This window comes from Periplaneta americana, chromosome 17 (genome assembly GCF_040183065.1).
Source record: "Periplaneta americana isolate PAMFEO1 chromosome 17, P.americana_PAMFEO1_priV1, whole genome shotgun sequence".
In the NCBI taxonomy this organism is placed as follows: domain Eukaryota; kingdom Metazoa; phylum Arthropoda; class Insecta; order Blattodea; family Blattidae; genus Periplaneta; species Periplaneta americana.
In genome coordinates this window covers 83,434,686-83,457,510 of record NC_091133.1, presented here as the reverse complement: position 1 = coordinate 83,457,510, position 22,825 = coordinate 83,434,686, and positions in this window count along the sequence as shown.

The window sequence follows — 22,825 nt, the reverse complement described above, 5'->3', positions numbered from 1 at the left end:
GTAATGTTACATAATGAAAACCTGAGGAAAGATGAAAATAGATCTTTACGCACAGAAAACTTGATACTCTGTCGAAATATTGTATAACTTGATTATTGCAACTTTATTTGGTCCACATAAAATACTCTAAATTTATACACTTAACTTTCTTTTTGTCCATAAAACATAATAGTCAAGAATTTTATCGTAAAGATGAGTATTTTTACTTATCCAAAAATACAGCTGCTTACTGGAGCTGAGTTATTTTAAAAGGTGTCACGAAATGGCGTTCCTGCACTCATAATTTACCCATATTCGTTTCCTGTGTTTCTTAAAATAATTTTTATGTAGGGTACATCATTTTCATATGCATAAACAATTATATATAACCGAGCGAGTTGGCTCAGACGGTAGCGTTTCAGGTACGCATTCGGGAAGTCCCGGGTTCAAACCCCGTGGCCCACCAATCTGACTGGGGTTTTTCATGGTTTCCCTTAGTCATAAAGGCAAATGCCGGATTGGAAAAATACATGCCATGATTCATCACCGCGTCAATTACCAATACCAAAAACATTAATCAAAGTCTATAGTCAGTTGCATGAACACAAACTATCCACAACACACAATAGAAACAGGAACTCAACAAGAGTGAAAACGGCCTGCTGATATACCCACACATTCTAAACACGCGACATGACCACAGATGTTAAGGCGTGAATAAAATAAACTTAACAAAAAAAAATGCACAGTAAGGTTAACATAAAAATTATCTTCATACACAATCAACTCTATTAATTTGGAGTGATTTATTAAAGGATGCATTCAAGACTAATTTAGAAAAATGTTAAACGAATTATCCTTACACAAAAAACGGATGTTCTCTGAACCAAATGATCATATTTTAATTATTTGCATGTGATAACAATTAAGAAACATGTTAAATGAATTATCATTGCACTAAATGAGTGGTCTCTGGATCAAAATGATCGCATTTTAATTATTTTAATAGAATTTAAGTAACATATTTAACGATTTATCCTTCTATCAAACACGAATGTTTCCTGGACCAGATGTCCTCTTTTAATTATGTAATTACTTTATATTTACTTCTAACAAGTGCAGCGGAGCGCACGGGTACGGCTAGTAAATAAATAAATCCTTATTCCATCAACGCCATCATCATATCATCGCCTTCACGCTCTTCACAGGTTGGAACGTATAATCAGCTTGTGAATAATTTGAACCCTCACTATCTCAACTTTCTGAACTTTCTCAAATATCAAGATTCCTTCGGCAGAATAATACAAGCCGCTATCCTAGACAAACAAGTCTGTGAAGTAAGATAAATTTCTTCTTCTCTACTTGGAATCTAAACATGGTTTCTCGAGCTGTAACCTGATACTGTGTCACTTGGTATTCCCACAAGTGTGCTCGGAAGACCGACCGAACAGGAAAATCAAATTACACTCATGGTGTTAATTGCGGAAAGAAAATTTCCTGCGTAAATGATTAATGGTGTAGGAAATATATGTAGTTGACACGAAGCGGTAGCAAGTTCGACACGGTATATTGCATGGTTGTTTCGCATGTTGTTTGTGTGTTAGTCTGTGACGTGTGAGATGGCTCCAGTTTACATTAGTCCTAGCACGAGTCTGTCTAGTGTCAGGTTGAAAAGGCCGATAAAATTTCGACTAAACCAATTCAAGAGTTAAACCAAACGTGAAACTTCACGATGATTAATGTTTTAGTTTAAAGAATTATGCTGTGAATACTTCAATAGAAAAACAAACTTTATATTCAAACCACGTGCGTTAAATACTGCTTAATGAATTTGCCTATTTAGTGGCATAACTTATTTTAAGCAATTATGTAACATTATTTGAATAAAGTTTTTATATCGCAGCTATTACTGGTTACAATGCTAGTATACCGTATTTTATAGCTCGTCCCACATATTCTGACTGTTTCTCGACCAGAAAATACAGTGAGGGACTCACCTCACCGGCCATGGACGGAGTAGAACATCACGGGGAAAGCTGCATGTGGGTAAACTATTTGGTGATTTAATAAATTACACTAAATAAATATTTTAATGAAATTATTTATTGTTTTTTACGTACAATTCGTTTTTCTCCGCACCGAGTATGAGTACCTGTTTCAGGATACGTGGTGAAACGAAAATTGGCAGAATTTCAAATGCTTACTTAACAACACTATGTAACTTGTGTGACAACGCCCAATGACGTCACACCCCCTCGCTGCTATCATGTGAGCGCCTAAATTGAATATAAAACCAGCCGTGCAGTGCGGCCCCTCTCAGTAATATCTCGACATCGAGAGCAGCTAGAGACTTCTGCTACCATTCGTTTGATTTTTAATCGCGGGTTCTGCAATATTATGATAATAGACACGTGTGATGCACTTAGAGTGAAACAGTAAAAAATGTGTTGTTTTGTTTCGAAATGTAGCTCCATATGAAGATAAAATATGAGTCTATTGCAATTACTTCTCTTATCATATATGCATGCTTACCATTTGTAAGCCGAAACAAAAATAAAACATTTAAACCGACAACTGTAGTTTTATTCTCGAAACTGGGTGACGTATTCTAAGTACCGGTGTATCCTTGATAAAGAGCAAAGCTTTTAAATTATTTCAGTTAGAATACCATGTCCCTGACATAGTAGAAGGCGTAAAGAAGAGAGTCTACAAATGAACACGATGAAAACCAAACTCCTGGCAAACTCAGAAGTGATACAGATTCTAGTGAATTACGTAACTGTGATTCAAAAGGTTGAGCACAAACTTAAGGAGCTTATAGAGGGGTCGAAATACAACAACTTTCGAATAGGAACTTATAAGGTCTAATAAGTAATCCTGGGTCAGTGCAAGCCTGGGAATGTCAGTAACTACGTAATGGGCAATCACACATTTAAGTTAAGCAAAGATAGTGTTTACTCAACACTTTTCTTTTTACAAAAGTTATTCAAATTGGCGACCACCACATTCAATAAGGCATAACATCGTCGTATAAAATTCTGGCGTACTCTACCAAGTACATCACTCATCTCACGAACTTCAAATGCTGCAAGTATCCTGGCGAGAAGTGTTTCATGATCGGGAGCTGGTATCTCGTACACGAAGCATTTGATATGCCCCCAGAAGAATAAATCAAGAGGGAAATGGGGTGGCCAATCAATTGGGCCTTCCCTTCCGATCCAACTTCCGGGATATATGTCATTTAGTATGTATCGTACTTGAAGAGAAAAGTGTGCAGGTGCTTCGTCTAGTTGCATCGACAAACGCACGATAAGTGGTACATTAACAGTTCTGGAGGAACGTCTCGTATAAAGACCTTGTACCTCACTCTATTCAAACGTAGTGGCAGAGAAACGTCTTCATCATTTCATAGTATGTCGAGTTTCTTAACATAAATTCATACGAAATTGTTTTTTTAATAAAAAGTTATTTACATTTAGTTACAATTAATATTACGTTAAGAGTGAAGAGTTTTCATTAATTTTAAAGTTTCAGAATGTTTTGTGTTTTCATTCTAATTAAACTTTACTGTTTTCAATTATATGTGTATTTTCAAATGTATGTTTCTTTTCTTCCTTCGTATTGTGACGAAGCCTATCACTGTATGTTTAATGGCTTAATAAATTCATTGAATTGAATTGAATGCCTCATTGGAAAGTAAGCTTACATCTGCAAGTATCAAATATATATGGGTTTATTACCGTCAAATTACTTTTCAATAATCAATTATTCATAAGTAAACCCATATGTATCTGATACTTACATTCTACTTTTCGGACCCAACATGCCTTTTAAATTACATCTGCAATGTATTTGACATTCCCATGCGTGCAATGACTCGGGGTTACTTCCTAGCCCATAAGTTCCTATTCGAAAGTAGTTGTATCTCGATCCCTCTATAAACTCAAGTTTGTGCGCAACCTTTTGAATCGCCCTGTATAGAAGTCACCTTTTAACAGAAGTAGTTCTTAGATCAGCCCTGGGCACAAGGGGGAAATGGAACGGAACTCTGTAACCTCCTCCCATTGGGCACTTTGCACAAGTGATGGATTTCAGAGGACCAGCGAGAGCCGAAAGTTCGTAAAAGCCATTATGCCTGCCTTATATAATCCGTCACTAAGCAATGTTTACCTTCCTGTCTACTTGTTTTAGCCGGGGAAGGCGGAATGGGGAGTTAAGGGGAAATCTGCAATGACTTGAACGAGTTATTAGTGCCCAGACATGTCTTGATGTTTCCAATCTACCACAGAGCTCTCAGGCGTTAGTTTTACGGCCTAACCTGTTCTTCTTTTGTGTAAAGCAAGCTGTAGTACAGTATAACATGTGACGTAACCGAAGACAATTTTGTCGAGCTCTGCTGCATTGGAAAGCAGTGAGCTTAAGGAATATCTTTGATATATCCTTTTATAATTGGATTTCGGTAAACAATACGTTGTAAGTTATAAATCCCTCTTTGATAGACACATTAAGTTGACGTTTTTTCTTGTCACTTCATCCACATCTGATAGGTTAACTGCAACATGAATCTCGCATGCGTTTACTCTAAAACCATTATCTTGAAAATTCTACCCCATGTAACGACGAATTTCTCGAGCGTCGTAACGGTTGCTTTTAAAATGCATACTAAACAAGTACAGCCTACAACTTTTAGCACCCTGTTAACCTAGTTCAGGATTCACTCCTATAGTGTAATCAGTAACTGTGTTTACGACCAAGTTCAGAGGTCGTTACAGCTTTGACCCTTTTTATGTTCCTTTAACATGTCAGCGTATGTAATGCGAGACGACTAGCCGACGTGTTATACTGCTGATCTCAAGTTCACCGTCCCGCTATTAAAAACCTATCAATTATTCTAGAAAAGGGGCGACTGTGTTATCAGAGCGCTATGCTATTACCCTATGTTTTATTCCTAGGCTCAGGTGCTGTTCACCAAGTCATAAAGATAAGGTCATAAACTTGCGATATATTCTAAACACTGCAGCGACACTGAAAGGCGTCCTGGCATAGCAAGAATAAAGTTCGAATATCTATGGTTCAAATACTCAATGAGTAGCCCAGTTTTTTCATGAACATATCAGTTGTTCTATAATATACTTTATCCTCGACCATGCCGAAATGTAGTAATTATACACCTGGTAGCAGTCCTTTAATGCATGTCATTAAAGTACACCTACTCATTAAAGTACAGGTGTTCAGCCAATGATAAGTTAGCTTTGTACCGTTATAAAACCTCAGCCAATGACAAGTCAGCTTTGTACCGTTATAAAACCGCAAGTATCGATTATTCCCTATATGCAATCGAAAGAGAATTAGCGAAAAGTCACGGAGGCTGGAAATCCAATACTGTCGCAGAAGGTTATGTTCTGTTACTATAATAATTAGCGTTAATTGTAAATAATATTCACATAAATTCAATTTGTCATCTCGTTTTTCAATGTCTAATTTAATTTCAATGTTATATCAAAGTTAATATTTAGTTTACTCCGTAGGTTCTTATAGGCTATTAAGGTCAATGTGGACATCTGTTCCTTGGAAAAAGTCAATACTTTCGAGTCTGCGCACATCTCACAATTTACGAGGTATTGCTCAAGGTCAGTTAGATACAAATAAAATGAATAATTTCAAGTTAGAAATATGGTAGAGCATAAAAAGTCGTATGAAGCTCGCCTATAATGATAATTAAGAAGCTCGTATGAAAATTATGAAACTCTTTTGCGCTCGTTTCATAAACATCCATACTCGCTTCTTAATTACTATCATTATAGGCTCGTTGCATAATGTACTATTCCTTAAATACTATTTATCTCATAGAGATAACATTCTTTCAAAATTTAAAATTACACGTACATTTTTTCGATCTAGAACCTAAGAATTTCACATTTGGATACTTAGCAGTGGAAAGGTGCTAAGTGTCAAAATTAAAAAATTGTGATATTTCACTAAAATGGTGCAAATTACAAAGGGACATTACATATAAACAGGGCTAGGTCCACAGAAGACTGTAGAGTAGGCCTGCACAAACAGCGCTCAACGAGCGCGCGCGGAGCGGGAGAGCGGTGTGAGGAAGATACGTCAGAATGACATAGACTTGCTATACGTAGAGGAGAAGGAAACGAACATTCAGTTATCTAGTGGAGTGCAGTGTGTAGGCCTATTCTCAGTAACTGTTTCAAGTTGCTTACCTACTGCTATAGTACAGTATGGAGGAATCTAAAAGACGGAACATAACATTTAACGATTTACAGCTTGAACTTATTGATCTTCAATGTAACCTAAGGGCTAAAGATCGTTTGAATAATACTACTAGCCTGGTTGAGTTTTACAAGACTAAACATTAGCAATAATATCCACTACTATACAGGCTGGCTGTGAAAATGATTGCTATGTTTGGCTCAACATTTATATTTGTGAGCAACTGTTTTCTATAATCAACTTTAATAAAGGCAGACATCGAACATCTGTAACTAATGTTTCATTATTATCAGTAGGCTACTGTTCCTTTCAGCTGCCAACAGCATAAAACCTCGTTTTGATGTACTGATAAATAAAAATATAACAAAATGATATTGTACATTTAAGTAGCTATAGAATTTCTATTACTTCTGTAAAATAATATTTCTTTATTAATTAATAATAGTCCAAGATAGTTTTGCAAAAACTGAACGGGAATTCATTTCATAAGCACTCGTAATGGTACTTCCTTTTGTGTTTATTTTGTACGAGATCACCCCTTCTTCCAGTCCACCCTTATACAGAGCGCAGCTAATATCTGCATTCCGCTCATGAGCTGTGAGCCGACTCGGAGAGCGCAAACCTTGTGCAGGCCTGTTGTAGAGTATTACGACTACCAAAAAATGGCAGTGGTGCGAAGTTATTACCAGGGCTCTCTCTTAAGAAAGGTGCAATGTGTCGTTCGTTTTGATTTGATTGTTTATTTGTCGTGTTAATAGTGAAGTCAACTTCACGCATTGTATTCTTCACCCGACATAATTAGTAACATTAAATCCAAACGTTTGAGATGGGCAGGGCTTGTAGCACGTATGGGCGAATCCAGAAATGCATATAGAGTGTTAGTTGGGAGGCTGGAGGGAAAAAGACCTTTGGGGAGGCCGAGACGTAGATGGGTGGATAATATTAAAATGGATTTGAGGGAGATGGGATATGATGATAGAGAGTGGATTAATCTTGCACAAGATAGGGACTGATGGCGGGCTTATGTGAGGGCGGCAATGAACCTTCGGGTTCCTTAAAAGCCATTTGTAAGTAAGTAAGTAATAGTGAAGTTATGGCAAAAGACATTATTGATTATATACCGCGGTGTTTTCTTCAAACGAAACTCAGGAAGTCGCGTGGAGGGATCACTGTTCTTTCGAAGTTTAATGGATGCGGGTTTCGTATTATTTACTGCATTATAATAGCTGTATCAGATATCAGATATCAGATCATAGACGACATTAAGATACATGGATCATATGAGGAGACAAAGAGGAAGGAAGAAAATAGGAAAGACTGGAGAATGCTGGGTTTGCAGTGAAAGACCTGCCCTTGGGCAGAACAGTATGAGCGTATTCCGAATCTCAGCGCTGAGTAATCTGGTGGCATCACGGTGTTCCGAATTTCAACGATGACGTCACTGATGCTCCACCGGTGTCGCACCGGTTCCATCAACTTGCAGAGGTGATGGCAGCATCCATCAGTCGCCATCATTGAATCTGATTGGTTCTAGTATAGGTCGGGAATTAGCAGACAAATAACATCGTGCACTGTTGTGTCATGGCGGTGTGTTCTGCTTTGGTTCTGCTGCATTGTTTGTAATGAACACAACGTAAAAAAATAATATGTTAATGGCTTATGAACGAACATGTTATCGGACCAGTTATTACTACCGGTTCAAGAAATGAATTGTTTATGCTCTCTTTTCTTTGAACGAGATGACAGTATGGAAATTTTGCAAAATCTTGCTGGCGTAGCATATACAACAACTTGTACAGCCGCCATGACGGCCCTTGAACCTTCCAGCAGTTTTATTCCTATTTCGCTGCAGCGTGACGTCATTGATGTCCACCGGTCCAGTGAGATTTGGAATACGCTGTATGAATGAATGAATAGTTGTCTCGACATAGCACGCCTATTTTGTGTTTAAAAAGTAAACCTTTCTTATGGAATTCAGTTGTGATGTAGCAAAGGTACTGTGAAGATATATTAAAATGTCGCCAATAAAATCTGCAACTTCGTCTGTGCTTGTAAAAGACTTCGAAGATGACTATTTTTCAATTAAGGACTAAAATATATTATGATCTGAAGTGTGTAAGTTAGACATAAAAAGTTAATAAGAGTCATGGGTTACGAAGACATTGTGACTCTAAAAGACAAATCGAACAATGGAATTGTTTAGTGATTTGATTTCGGATCAGTCCACTTTTTATTATGACTTGTGTCTAATGCTGATATGTGAGAATATTCCGTTCCATGAACTTGAGAATCCACATTTTAAATACTTAATTGAACATTTTCGATTAAAACAACCATGCATACACAATATTTACCTTCCACACCTGTGGAGTAACGGTCAGCGCGTCTGGCTGCGAAACCAGGTGGCCCGGGTTCGAATCCCGGTCGGGGCAAGTTACCTGGTTGAGTTTTTTTCCGGGGTTTTCCCTCAACCCAATACGAGCAAATGCTGGGTAACTTTCGGTGTTGGACCCCGGGCTCATTTCACGTTCATATCATTCAGGCGCTAAATAACCTGAGATGTTAATACAGCGTCGTAAAATAACCCAATAAAATAAAAAATAAAAACAATATTTACCCTTGTGTTATGAAATAACTTTAAATTCTATACGATCAGCTGTTGGTAACAATAAAAGAAGAGAATGAATACCCTTGTGTTATGAAATAACTTTAAATTCTATGCAATCAGCTGTTGGTAAGAATAAAAGACGAGAATGAAGTAAGTCGATGTCGTAAATGTGTGTTATATTCTACTTGTTTTAGTCACCTGCTTATACCGAGCAGTGCTCTGAGAAGTCCCTGTGCTACCACAGTCTAGTTAACAGGGGTCGTCAGCACAGAGCACGCTGGGGCTAGCCTCTCTTACCCGCGGAAAACGCAGTGCACTATAGTGCTCTCAGCTGCTAGCGGGCATGCTCTCTATCTCTCCCTGTTGCACGACAGTGCACACGGGACGGCGCCGTGTACCCATTGCACAGTGCTTACGACCACTGGTCTAGTATATACAGTCACGAAGCTTAAGTTGTGAGGGTGCTAGGAACAATAGACTGTGCCGGCACTATTTCACATTGTCTGTAATGAGGCGATATTAGCGATCCTAGTGGTTAGCAACTATCTATGGATGCATATTTACTATGTATTAAGCTTCGTGACTGTATATACTAGACTGTGGTACTACTCTGAGGTGATGTAAATAACACGACTTGGATAATACGCAATTATGATAGTAGACTTCATAGGTTCTGTGTCTGAATTTCCATTTCTAGTCATCACAGGTACTTTTTCCATCCCATCACAAGGCTAAAATAACAAAGTAACATACTGTGACAGAGCTCCGCTTTTGTGTGCTGACTGTACGTAGGCCTACCGTAAGATTGAAAACCCATTATTTTACTGTTACGTAAGGAATTATCCAAAACGCAATACTGGCACGCAACCAACATCCTATCAAGCCACTTTCGTGCAATTACATTAGTGAGCAAATTTAAGAGGACTCTTTAAGCAGCAACGAGAGCGGCAGAGTTTATCAAGGATTGGAAAAGAATCTGATTTTGTCTGGCAAAAGCTTACGCAGAAATGAGATCTCAGAGAGCGGAGCGGTAAGATAGTTAAAACGACCTCCTCTGCACAGACGCGCCGGCCTGCCGATGCTATCTGGTTACAGCAAAGTTTCTGGTTTCTGCTTTCAACTCTGTGTCAGCAGATGGTAGTACAAATATGAACAGACCTTCCAAGAGGAGAGAGTTGCCTGGGTTCCATTCAGTTTATTACTTCCAGTGGACACAGCTGAATCAAAGTTGCACTGCAATAGTTCAGGTCCTAATACTCGTCACTGTATGAAAAAGCTTGCCATTGAATTCGAGCTTGTGGAGGGTGATGGATTTTTAAAGGCGGGAAAAGTACTCTGACTGATACTTGGAAAGGCAAGTAGAGCAGCGACCCCCATGTCACAGACTGACGGCATGTAAATCAATTTTCTAAATTAGAAAAGTGTCCACAAATGCACCATCTGTTTGTTGCCCATTCCCGAATTTTATTACTTCTCCGTTGTCAAAGCAACATAATTTAATAATAATAATAATAATAATAATAATAATAATAATAATAATAATAACAATAATAATAATAATAATCGACTAAATAAGATCATTAAAAGTTATAAACAGCGTTCGAAAGACCAACTATCCAGAATAGACTCTACATATCATGCAAGAGACATAGAAACCTATCGCTCTGAAGGACGTGGACAAATGAGACGTCCTAGCTAGACGACAATGAACTGACCAGTTTTTGAATGGAGTCGGAACGGGCCAACATGGTTCAAATCTTTAAAACTTAATAATAAATATAATTATAATAATAATAATAATACTAATAATAATAATAATAATAGTAATAATAATCATCATAATAATAATAATAATAATAATAATAATAATAATAATAATAATAATAATATTAATAATCGTTGGAGAATTAAATGAGATTATATTAAAAGTTATATACAGCGTTGGAAAGACTATCCTCCAGAATGGACTCTCCATATCAAGCAAGAGTCGTAGAAACGTAGCCCCCTAAAGCCGCATTTACACGAGGCCTATTGTCGAGACAATAATTCTGTTAAATATAGTTATATACAAGGACATCATTTTATTTTTACTTCAATTTTTATTGTACTTGAGTTTTTGAATGTACTTCACTCCCACCCCTTCTACTAATGAAGTTTCAACTGTTTTCCAGACAGAATCAAGGCCGCTTATAGTAAACAGCACTGAGTTACTGAGTAATATCTTCGCGTTTTCCAGTGACGAAAGAACTTTTAATATTGAATCATATTTTCGCACAGGTACTGTCCGTTTGCCTACGTCACATCCCGATTTCCCCCACCTGCTTCTGCACGGCCCTCTGTAAAAGCAGGGCTGTCTTAGCTCTTTTCTGAAAACATTAATTTCTGTTAGGAATTGGAGGTTTACGTAATATTATACAACTGTTTAAAATAACTTAAATAAAAGGGCCTCGTTAAGTAATTAACTGTCACGTGATTTCCCTCCTTTCTACGATCCTGCGGCATAACCACTTGGACGGAGAGTAGATAGCATGTCTGAGTAATTTTATCTATGCGGGTAGGGCAGAAGTGAAGATTGAATTTACATTACATAAGGTACTCTTTTATAGAGTAGGTACAGAATTATTTCAACATGAGTTACTAGTACGAAGGACGAAACTGGTAATTGGAATTAGATGCAATAGTCTATAGTGCGATAATATGCACAAAAGAACTGAAGCCTGTAGGCTATCGAAATGAATGGCTACCATCTTCAAAAATGTGTTTAAATATCCTTTTTATGATTATTTTTCAATTGAACTTAATATATCTCTATATTGTACGCTAATGTGCTGTAGAAAGTATAATATACACTACATAATGAACACTTTCGCATGGATAGCTCAGTTCGTGAGTAAAAGCACTCATTCTTAATACAGTACTGCATTTTGATTAAATAAAAATCCTAATGAAAATTATCGAACTCAAAATCGCGATATTTCCTAGTTTACGTAAATGGATGAAGTACTTTTCTTCCCTCCTATACCTAGTAAAGTGATGTGTTTGTGTTTTACGCCAGTATCATCGAACTCCAGTTGTGGAAGGGGATAGCGAACTGGTTTTCCGGTTCTCTAAAGGTATAGCCAGGTTAATATCAAAAATGTTAGTAAAAATAAAATGATGTCCCTGTAGTTTGTCTGCAGCTTATCAAATTATATTAGTACAGAATTAATTTTCTGTCACATCACATTACAAAGTTATATGTCCACAAATATTTTCAACTTATATAAAGTCATCTTCAGGCAGTGAACACAATGAAATCAAATTGAACACAGGTGATATACATTAGGTGAACATTTGTATGTATTATATAAATTAAACACACATAAAGTCATTATAAACATGTAAACACAAGTGTGGTTCTAAATCAAATTAACATGCAATGAATAACATTTGAAATAAGTTGAAATAGTCTTGTAATATGGTGACCACACTTTAATTCATTCTTTAGATGTTGTGTAACTAATCTCAACATATATTTGAAGTTTTTAAAGTTTAAAATATTTAAAAGTTTAAAAAATGACGGAATTATCCACAAATGATACAATGTTCAAGCAAGGGAAGTCTATGAAAGGTTGCAGACATTGGCATTCTACGTATGTTTTCACTCGTAGCGATGAGTTTAAGGGTTCAGAGCCATAGTGGGCCAAGCGCCATTTATTAAAAACGGAGAAAGCAAGGGTTAAAGTTGAGTGAATAGCATAGTTTAATGAAGATTGACATATGATTTAGTTTGAATGTGTATACTTTATATCACTTGCTATACGTTTCCATTTAATTACGATAACTTCATTTTAGCCCTTGTTTTGTACGGTTTTAGTAAGTGACGCTTGGCCCAATTTGGTTCTGAACCCCTCAGTTGTAATAGATATAATGCTTAAGAAGAAGAATATGTATCCAGATGTCGGAGCCATCTCATCGCTGCGTTACAGTAGATCTAGAGTCACATTTCAATGCACCGAATTACAAGGTACATACATTCGCAACCTATCAAAAGAAAACTTTTTTCAACGAACGCTTTGAAATATTGTTGAAAGGGATATTGGTATGTACCAACATTACACACAAATATTGATGAAATTCTTGTTTTATGTTTGATTTTGAAGGCCAGTTTTTACTGTATAATTAAATATTTTTCATACACCTTTTGGTATTACACTGCTTTTGAAGAATCGAGTTCTATCTATCTTTACACCTTTTTAACAATTTACAAAATTCAGTACTTTTTTATCATTTAATAAGAAAATATTCCTTTACGAACTTATTTATTATACAGTAAGTTCGTTCTGAAGGGAACGCTTGGTGCTCTTAATTTTCGACATATTCCTCAGTAGTGTGAAATATAAAAAAGAGCGAAATTAACACTAACACAAATATGCAAGTATAAATAATGAAATAAATAAATGAAAATAAATAAAATATACTAGTTTACTCATAGAATCTCAAGTACGTGTGGTGATTGCAAGGATCCACGTCAAGCAGAATTAGAAAGGCGGTAATGTAATTTCTTTCGAAACCAACTGTATTGTCCACACCTGTGAAGTAACGGTTAGCGCGTCTGTCCGCGAAACCAGGCGGCCCGGGTTCGAATCCCGGTTGGGGCAAGTTATCTGATTGAGATTTTTTCCGGAGTTTTCACTCAACCCAATTTGAGCAAATGCTGGCTAATTTTCGGTGCTGGACCCCGGACTCATTTCACCACCATTACCACCTTCATCTCATTCAGTCGCTAAATAACATAAGATGTTGATAAAGCGTCGTAAAATAACCTACTTAAAAAAACTGTACTCTCACAGTGCCATCCCACCCCATGGGTCATGACGTCATGTATACTCCGTGAGTTTCAAATTTCAGTCTCGCGAATCGGTGACCCTATGCCGCAGTCAGGTTATCACCATCTTCATTATCTTTTTCGTTCAGCCAATGCAGGGTTGCCATACGTACGACTATAGTCGCATGCATACGACTATTTGGATTAAATGTACGAGGTACGACCGAACTCTATGTCGTACGCAATTTTGTACGACTATTTCACTGAGGGACAAAATTATTTTGGAACCTATAATGTTGGACTATAATTAAAATAAAATTAACGATCAATTCGTCTCTTTTCTTCATTCAGTATGCCATTGAGTAATAGAAAGAAACATGCTTTAGTTCAATGGAATGAAAGATACTTTGAAAATCAATATTGTGGCTACACTTGCCGTACAAGTCATAATTCGCCATCTTGAGGTTCAGGTTTCATGTACGGTGCAGTTATTTCAAAGTTACCTGGTTCAGATATCTGCTATTAATAACTTCAGCGTATGTTCAACAATGGAAGAATTTTATCAATGAAATAGTACCGAGTAGGATTAAGAAGTCGACATCATAGTGGTGTTGGATTTGAGTCGACTGGAGGAATAATTTTATGAAAACATCAGCTGTCGCATTGATTGATAGTACCTGCCGTCGCTCAGGGCAAAGATAAAGTTTCTGCTGGCTTTCAATATAATAATGTTATTTCCGGTCAAGCGTCATCGTGCATGCTTTACGGGGGATTACAGTGTCAAAGAAGAAATAATAATTTGAATGCTAAATGTCATTGTGGATATCAACTATAATTAGTAGGGTCTATTACTATTTGATTGAATGAAGAAATGGATGCTGATTTGTTTGAAAGATGAAAGTCATTGTGGATGTGAACAACAGTTATTAATATTTCTAATTCGAACTAAAATTTTATGATAGAATTACATATTCTGTATTAAATATATTTATAGGCCCATGAACCACTTTTTTGGGTGTTATGTGAAATAAATTTGTGCGCACTATCTATAAAAATACTAAAATGATGAATGTACGACAATTTGATGCTGAAGTACGACATTTTGCATAAGTTGGTACGACGGTTGCATTTCCTTTATCTGGCAACCCTGATCCAATGAGAGCGTCTTCATAACCCCAACGGGCAGTTACGGTCGGGAGTTTTTAATTTGAGGAAGGGGTACGAGTATTTAGTTCAACAGAACTTAACGAAGGAGTAAAAGCCTGCTTCCTTGTGCCCTTACCACTGAAACTGTTATGAAAGTAGATTATTGAATTATTCTTAGAAAATCTTGCTTGAGGGGACGAAAGAACAATTTACGAGGGTGAAGCAGTAGAAGGAAGTCAGAGTTTAATAACATTAGCAGGGCAGCGTTACCTGTCAAAGTATAAATTTCGTCCCTCTTAATATGCAGAAAAAAATGAAAGATACAGCATACATTCCTATATTATTTTTTATGTTTGTTTTTACACAGTTTGTCTCGCTCTGGCCGTCTGTAGATCCATATGGTATTCGAAATCACTATCATAATTTTGGTACAACATTCAAGCTGTTTGTTTCAGCCATTTCGTTAGGGATGGACTCTAGGAATTTACTTGCGTCGTTTTCCCTCTAAGAGATTTCCACAGATTATAAGCCATTACATGTTTGTTACAAGGTTCTCTTGCTGGAAATATCTTGTCGCACTGGATTGTGTATATAACCAGAGTGACCTCAACTTGTTTTTTTCATTAACATTTTACTAAAGTTTTCAAGAGATAAAATGTTAATTTAGAATTTCTATGGAGATAGGCATATTCTAATTTAAAATTTAAATTATGGTTTATTTAACGACGCTCGCAACTGCAGAGGTTTTATCAGCGTCGCCGGTGTGCCGGAATTTTGTCCCGCAGGAGTTCTTTTACATGCCAATAAATGTACTGATATGAGCCTGTCGCATTTAAACACAAACGCCATCGACCTAGGCCGGGGTCGAACCCGCAAGATAATATAATTACGAATTATTCAACTATATAAACCAAAAAGATTTTACAATAAACTATGTTTTCATAATTACAGAAATGTGCTACTGATAATGTGGGCACAGACTCCGAAAAATGTACAACCATTAAAATAAGTGTAATTAGTTCTTAACAATTTTAAATTTAAGTGCTTTTAAAATTGCCTTATTTTATTAAGAATAAAAAAATTATATTTTTATAAAAACTGGAGTGTTTCTTTTAAGCAACACTATGAAATAGTGAATAATCGAACTGTATCCCTTTCACATGTTTCATTTTTTTTAAAGCTGCAATTAAAGGTCTTTAATAGTGTACCTCAGGTGTAGTGCAAGAGAATATTTCTCCTTATGTGTGTATCATTAAATCTTGCTTCTGATCATTTCGATGTAAATATTACTCTTCAAAATTACGGTCTCAGAACTAACTAAATTTCCCGTGCGTTTTTCTTTTTCTGCTGTGAAGTTAAGTGCACAGAAACTACGATCAGTTACGCTATGACGTCACTATACCACAGTCTACTATATACAGTCACGAAGCTTGAGTTTTGAGGGTGCTAGAAACAATAGACTGTGACGGTACTATTTTGCATTGCCTGTAATGAGGCGATATTAGCGATCCTAGTGGTGAGCAACTATCTAATGTTTGCATATTTACTACGTATTGAGCTTCGCGACTGTATATACTAGACTGTGACTATACTATCCCAACTCCTCTTCTTTCTCCTTGTAATACAGAGAAATCATTCACTTCTTTCCTAACCCCACCGAAACAGATTGAACATTCGCCTTTCCCATTCCCACCAAAACCCTACATTTCGTACATTACTGTGAAAAATCATAACAGTAAACTAATAATAATAGTAATAATAATAATAATAATAATAATAATCATCATCATCATCATCATCATCGTAGTAAATATTATCCAAGAGACACACGCAATTTTTTTTTACCAACTACCGATTCTCGGAGTGAAATACATGGATGTATTATCATCTCACTACTGGACATGACGTCAGATTATCTGGACAATGACAGGATCGGTGTTGCTGAAATTAAGCGTGTCTGTATCGTGAGTTCATCAGTGACTGCTCTGCGCTCCCACACAGGCTACGCCTTTTAATGTTGCTATGACGCATTTCTTTACGTACCGATGTACAATCAGATTGCGTTTCGTATTAATAACATTAAACATGTATCATCCTTAGGGTATGGCCAGGCCGATTCAGATTCAGATTCCGATTCCGAAAGCCGGCGTGGTAACTGACCTTGTAGTAAATTGAGAGTGGCCACAGTGGCAGCCGGCAACGGAATGCGCGCGCAGAGGTCTGAGTCAAATGCTTCACCGGAATTAATTTCTCGTTCCTGTTTCTGATTCAGCTGCATTCGGCGTACACGTAGTGTTGATTTTGTTTACTATTTTTTTTGTTGTTGTTGAAACCCTCTGTTTTTACATTTTAGAAGGATGGATAAAGAGATATTTATTACGAAATTATTTCTAAAACCTCAAATTTAGACCAGAAAACCTAAGTCGTTCTTTAACTGCGAAGTGATTTTTGGGAATTCCACTCATGGCCAGTGAATTTAAATTATTGGTACTGCAAACCCTGTTCGTTTATGAAAAATGTTTTTCGGACTATTAAAAAAAAGCAAAATAAAGAACACACTTGCACAATTATTTTCATACTTCTACAGCAATTTTTCACTCCTTAACTACTGTATATATTTTGGTACCTCTGTAAAATAGTTTCCATGATAAAATAAAAGCTGTATTTTTCATTATAAATATCAACACCAACCTGAAGTAAAATATGTGAAGTTAACTTGACCATTAAGGTTGAAATACATCTTTCTTTATCAACTGCTGATCTAGTGTCTGAATGATATGGTGATACTGAGTCCAGGGTTCAGCGCCGAAAGTTACCCAGCATTTGATCTTACTAGGTTGAGGAAAAATCCCGGAATAAAACCTGAACTAGGTAACTTATCTCAACTAGGATTTGAACCCGGGCTCGCTCGTTTAACGGTCAGTCATGCTAACCGTTACTTCACAACTGTGGATGCAAGACATCTTCCAATATTACTCTTTAGTATAAAAAAGTGTAATTTCTCCGAGCAAAATTGTATTACATACATTAACGAAATGTAAGTAGGCTACTATGTTTTACAGTTATTTTTTCTAGGAATCAATCTTATTGAAAAGTAATCTTACCTCATGGTTATTACGAGATGTCATTCTGGAAGAATTTTCTGTTGATTGAGGTTGCACCAATTATTGAGTTTACAGCGTTAATTTTTTTCTAAAATATAGTAAAACGTCTCAATATTCATTCTGAAATATTAAAAAAGTGTCCTTTATCGTTTAACTGTAGGATAAGATGATGGTATTCACAAAATTCACATCTCAACTAATTAATTTCATGCACTGCAATTCTCTCTGGTTTTAATTCTAATCGAACACTTCTTGTACCAATTATTAAGCAGGCTGCTTCTACACCGGACAAATCCATGACTGCGTCAGACTTCCAGTACCGCCTCCACACTGGCCACAACCTGCTACCGTCAAGGCAATACAACAAACGTTGTATTTCGGAATGGGAATCGAAAGCGGCCTGCACTCTATCCGTACCCTTAGACACTATAAAGGCGCATACAAAACACAGACATTTCAGTTCACATCTTCTGAAAAGATTAGACTGTCTCTGGAATTCCTCTCTATGGATGACATTGAACCCTATGCACATGGTCCGTTTCATTCAATTTTATGAAAGACTGTTGTTTTATACGGCTTTAGTTTCAACAGTTTCGTCGTTTCCAAGTTGGATATATCTCTCTATTGAGCTTTCTTAATTTTTTAGTAGGTTATTTTACGCTTTATCAACAGCTTAGGTTATTTAGCGTCTGAATGAGATGAAGGTGATAATGCTGGTGAAATGAGTCCGGGGTCCAGCACCGAAAGTTACCCAGCATTTGCTCATACTGGGTTGAGGGAAAACCCCGGAAAAAACCTCAACCAGTTAACTTGCCCCAACCGGGAATCGAACCCGGGCCACCTGGTTTCGCGGCCAGACGCGCTAACCGTTACTCCACAGGTGTGGACAACTTTCTTAATTATTTCGTGGAAAACAGTCCTAGCCTATGGCTTGTGACATTGAGCTTTTCTTCGATTAGAACGTGACTTAAGTGCATTTTTTAATTTAAAAATTAGTGGCCTTCTCATAGCTTTTTGTTTCTGCTAAATTATGGATTGTTGAATTAGATGGTTGTTTAATGTCAGGATATTTCTATACAAATATAGCACGGCACTTTTTTATAATCATCATAAGTGAGGAGCAACTAATCAAAACATAACTTGTCACATAAGACGAAATTTTCAGGAGAGACAAAATTCTCCAAACTATTAATAGTAGAAAGATAAATAAAATCTTGATCTGAATGAATGGTGGAAGAGTAATGGTGAATTGTTCAATAATTGAGCAGTTGGGACTTTTTTCATTGCTAATTGTCAAACAATAGGCCTATATAAACACACATAAACACACAATGTTGTATGTTTACATATTTTTTGACAACTAGCAATGGAAAAAGTCCAAACTGCTCAATTATTGAAAGGAAATCTTATTTAAATCTACGATTGAATGTTAATCAAGCACATAATGTCTCAATAAAAAATCAAGTGATCAGCTCAATGGGAATAAAACCCGTAACCCAGCGTAACTCCGGATTGGCAGGCAAGCTCCTTAGCCGATCTATGAATGAATTAACGAACAGAATGTGGAGGAATAAATTCGTGATTGAATCAATTACTCGTAGCTGAGTATAAACTTACGTGAAAATTTAAAGAATAGGCCTATGCGAGATTCAGGTGTCCTTGCAAATTGCGTTCAGGCTAACCGATATACCGATGGGAATATCAATACCATTCATCTCATTCCATATTCCTTGTCACAAAGTATTAGGGGCTGCAAGACAACAAACACCTTTAAGAACAGCTTAAAAGATAACCTTATTAGCATTTCACTCCAATCATACTGATTTAAAATATTACTGACTACACTGTTGCTCTTTTCTTTAGACATCATCCTGATTGTGCTGCATTTTCAAAATTGTCTCATAATAATCTCTTTCTATTATCTAATATCATTTGAAATATATTAACATTCTATGTATTTTAGTTTAATTCTGCTACACAGTTTATTTCAGTGTTTAATTAATAGTTCATAGTATTTTGTTGTTTAATTCGTAAATAACTCTTTTATACATGTAACTCTCATCTAAATCAAATTGTTGAATTCTTTGTAAGTTCATGCATATGTATATACACTTTCTGCTGGTTGAGTGGAAGAGAAGGCCTTACGGCCTTAACTCTGCCAGCTAAAATAAATCATTATCATTATTATTATTATTATTATTATTATTATTATTATTATTATTATTATTATTATTATTATTTTGCTTTCTTACTGAAGTAACCCATAATACTTAGAAGTAAACAAAGCTAACAAACAAACATTAGTATTTTAGTATTTATTTATTTAACCTGGTAGAGATAAGGCCGTCAGGCCTTCTCTGCCCCTCTACCAGGAGATTCCAACTACAACATCAACAATAAAATTACAATTAGTATTAAATTTACAATTACAATTACAAATAATATTACAGTTAGTATTAAATTTACAATTACAATAAAATCAAAGTACGAAAAGATTACCTGAATAATTAAAGCTAGATAATTTATCATAGAGAAACAAAGAATATTTTATATTTACTGAATTACAAATTAAATCTAGAATAACAAAATTGTATAGTGATGAAATTACTGAATATTGAAATATTTTGTCATAGATTAAAGAAACTATTTACAAGTAATCAATTACTGACCAAGTGCCTAGTAAGTTTTCGTTTGAATTCAATTTTATTTCGACAGTCCCTGATGCTAGCAGGTAGCGAATTCCAGAGTCTTGGCAGGGCTATTGTGAAAGAAGATGAGTATGAGGAGGTGCGATGGGATGGTATTGTTAGTATTGTTTCATGACGAGAGCGTGTGTTCAGATTATGGTGGGAAGAAAGGTAAGTGAAGCGAGACGACAGGTACGAAGGAATAGAAGAGTTCAAGATTTCGAAGAGAAAGAGAAGTGAATGTAAATTTCTTTTCTTATCTAGTTTAAGCGAACCTATTGCTTCCAGGGATGGGGTAATATGATCATATTTACGAACATTGCTTACAAAACGTACACACAAATTATGAGCACGTTGAAGTTTCATTTTGTTGTCGCTGGAGAGGTCAGTCAGTAAAATGTCCGCATAGTCGAAATAGGGAAATGCAAGTGTCTGCACAAGGGACTTTTTTAAGCAAGAGGGGAGATGAACATTTATCCTTTTTAGCACATGGATAATAGAATATACTTTTCTGCAGGTTTCTGTGATTTGCATGTCCCAGTTGAGATTATTATCCATGTGAATGCCAAGATTTTTTACTGAAGAACTGAAAGGGATATGCACTGTACTTACTTTAACAGGGGAAATGTCGAGGTGTTTTACAGCGTCGGTTTGCCGTTTGTGTCCTAATATAATTGCTTGTGTCTTTCCAGGATTGATTTTAAGACGGAGTTTCTTTGTCCATGTCACAATCGAGTCAATGTCTTCGTTCAATTTATCTATAGCGTCATTTACTCGGTCTAAGCGGGAAGAGATGTAGCATTGAAGGTCGTCAGCATACAAGTGATAGTTACAATGCCTTACAAGAGATGTAATATCATTGACATATATTGTGAACAACAATGGTCCGAGTACCGACCCCTGTGGTATACCTGATGTTATGTCAAGCCAGGAAGAGCTTCGATTCCCGGATACAACACATTGTTGTCTTTCCCGTAAGTAGGATTCGAACCAACTCACAGCAGTCTCTGACAAATACATATTTCTCAATTTATGGGTGAGCAGGTAAAAAATTTACAGAGTTGAAAGCTTTGCTAAGGTCAAGAAGTGTTAGTACTGTTACTTTATTAGAGTCGATTGCTTCACGAATGTCTTCGGTCACTTTAAGTACAGTAGAGCAGTGCTTGTGTTGTGTCCAGCTTGAAACCTGACTGATACTCGTCGAATAGTTTGTGTTCGTTCATGTAGTTAGTAATTTGTCTGTGTACGATTCTTTCCAGTGCTTTTGAAATGGCTGGCAGGATACTGATTGGTCTATAGTCGTTCGGGTCGGTGGGAACTTTGACTTTTGGAAGAGGAAGAACGAAAGCTTGCTTCCATATTTTAGGGAAAGTTGAAGTGATTAAGGAACTATTGAATATATGTGCAATCGTAGGTATTACTGTCTCTTGTATTTTCTGTATAAGTATTATGCTAATGTTGTCTGGCACTTGGGCTTTTGTCTTGATGCGTCGGATGGCTTTCATTACGTCAATGGGAGTGACGTCGGTAAAATAGAATTTGTCTCGAGTTGGGGGAATGAGTCAGGCAAAACTGTGTCTTGTTTCGTTGTGTCGTTCAAGCTCGGGTCCTTTACAAAGTGTTCGTTCAAGCGGTCAAGTGGGATGGGAATGTCTGCTTGTTCACTAGCCCTTCCAAGTCCAATAACCTTCAGATTTTTCCATAATTCGGAAGGGGTTGTGTTGGGTTCTATAAGTTTGTAGGAGTATTTCAGTTTAGCGTTTCTTATTAGTTGAGTCGTTCTATTTCTTAGGTGTTTATAGGAGTTAAAATATTCGTCGTTTTTGTTCCGGGTGTATTTTCTATAAGCTAAGTCGCGTTCGGATATCAGGCTACGTATTTCAGTCGTCATCCAAGGGGCTGGGTATCTTCTGGTACGTTTGGTCTTTAATGGTGCGTGTTTGTCATAAAGTTGAAGTATTAACGTATTGAATAAGTCTACTTTCTCGTCTACAGTTCGTAATGTCCAGATCATGTGCCATGGAAGTTGTGCAGCGTCTTCTTTCAGTGCAATATCATCTATTCTTTTAATATCCCTGTAAGTAATTACTTTGGGAGCCGATTTAGGACACTGCAGATTAAATGATAGATAAATGATATCATGCCCTGATAGTCCTGGTGCAGGCAACTGTCCATGCGTCAGTATTTTGTCGGCATTGTTAGTAATTATCAAGTCCAGTAATGTGTCTGTACCTTCCGTATGATGTGTGGGAGCTAGGGGTAG